Genomic DNA, 1,742 nt, shown 5'->3' with positions numbered 1-1,742 from the left:
ATATAAATATACCTCCCCCTCTTAAAAGTACACACAATGGATAACGCAAGGTTAGCACATTTAGCCTCACTTAATCCTCCACTCACTGCCGACAACACTGAAGACTAATTCACTTCAATCATATTAATCAAATGTAACATCTGCCTACACCTTCTTATTTGGTTTTGAGAGGGCACGATCCTAATCAAGTGACAAGTGATAAACACTTTAAAGTAATAGTGATCCCTGACGTAGTCGACCTTATTTTAAAATAATGGTAACACACTCTCACGTTAACGAGGCTTTCTTGTCGGGACAAAAGGTGCACACACAGTTCCACTGAGTTCACAATGGCTTTATGACAAGGTCAGCTGGGAGTCTTTTTCCGACCGGATCAGCAAAGAGTGGGGATTTTTTTTGGGGGGGGGGCGGGGTTACTCAGCTGACGGGGCTCTTTGCTTGTTCGTGGTTCGCTTTCTCGAAGGGGCCCCAGTGACGGAGCCATTCAGAGGCGAGGGCCATAAATGAGCGGGTCGCGCGGCACTTTAAACACATTTCTCAGTAATCACTGACTAGAGATAAGCCAAAATGCCAGGAACAAAAGGTAATGTGGGGGAAATACACTATATATTTTTTTTTAATTTATCTTCTGGATACCAGAGGAGTTGTAAGGCATATTAAAATAACTTGACTCATTGAAAAAGAAAGTTAAGACATTTTTTTGTTTAATTGATCTGGATGCCAGAGGAGTTGTAGGCATATTATAAATAACTTGACTATTAAAATAACTTGACTAACAAATGTTAAAATGTCCTCATTTCCAAATGTTTGACCACCAATTTCTTCTGTTATTTTTAGGTAATAAGCAGGACAAGAAGTCAGCTACCAAGGTAGGAAAATCACGAGTATACACATCTAAAATACACACTGTTTCCTAAATATCTTGTACACTTTCGTGGCTTCCCTGTATTAATATTTGCTTTCATTTCACAGCAACCTCAGAGTCCTAAAGAGCAGCCGAAGAAAGTTGATCAGAAAGGAGACGATACTAAGAAGCAAGGAGGTAAGCATTTATATGAAGGGACAACATCTGCTTAGAGTGACTTTGAAGGATGATATTATTGATTCAAAAATAAAAAGCAATTAAGGAATTATGTCATGGATTAAAAAACTTGGCAGTATGAAAACGTCATACAAGTATAAAGAATAGTGAACATTATTGAAGTGTGAATAGACAGTGGTGTGTGTGAGCTGTGTGGTCGTCCCTAGTGAAGGTATCTGTGTGTGTGTGTTCGTGCCCAGTGAAGGTATGTGTGTGTGTGTGTGTGTGTGTGTGTGTGTGTGTGTGTGTGTGCACCTGTGAGTGTGTGTGTGTGCCTGTGAGTGTGTGTGTGTGTGTGTGTGTGTGTGTGTGTGTGTGTGTGTGTGTGTGTGTGTGTGTGTGTGTGTGTGTGTGTGTGTGTGTGTGTGGCGTGCCCAGTGAAGGTATCTCTGTGTGTGTGTGTGTGTGTGTGTGTGTGTGTGTGTGTGTGTGTGTGTGTGTGTGTGTGTGTGTGTGTGTGTGTGTGTGTGTGTGTGTGTGTGTGAGTTCCCAGTGAAGGTGTGTGTGTGTGTGTGTGTGTGTGTGTGTGTGTGTGTGTGTGTGTGTGTGTGTGTGTGTATGTGTGTGTGTGTGTGTGTGTATGGTGTGTGTGTGTGTGTGTGTATGTGTGTGTGTATGTGTGTGTGTGTGTGTGTGTGTGTTTGTGTGTGTGTGTGTGTGT

General features: G+C 42.0%; 1 long non-coding RNA gene across 1 annotated transcript; it reads left to right on the top strand.

The window, feature by feature from the left end:
- Positions 1–497: 497 nt before the first annotated feature.
- LOC104954818 (uncharacterized) lies at positions 498–1,042 on the top strand. The gene is made up of 3 exons (XR_799390.1): positions 498–583; positions 838–869; positions 973–1,042. It is a non-coding gene; the product is annotated as an uncharacterized lncRNA (long non-coding RNA).
- The last annotated feature ends 700 nt before the right edge of the window (positions 1,043–1,742 follow it).

The sequence above is a fragment of the Notothenia coriiceps genome, unplaced genomic scaffold (genome assembly GCF_000735185.1).
Source record: "Notothenia coriiceps isolate Sejong01 unplaced genomic scaffold, NC01 NC01_scaffold00023998, whole genome shotgun sequence".
NCBI lineage: Eukaryota > Metazoa > Chordata > Actinopteri > Perciformes > Nototheniidae > Notothenia > Notothenia coriiceps.
This window is presented reverse-complemented; position numbering and strand designations above follow the sequence as displayed.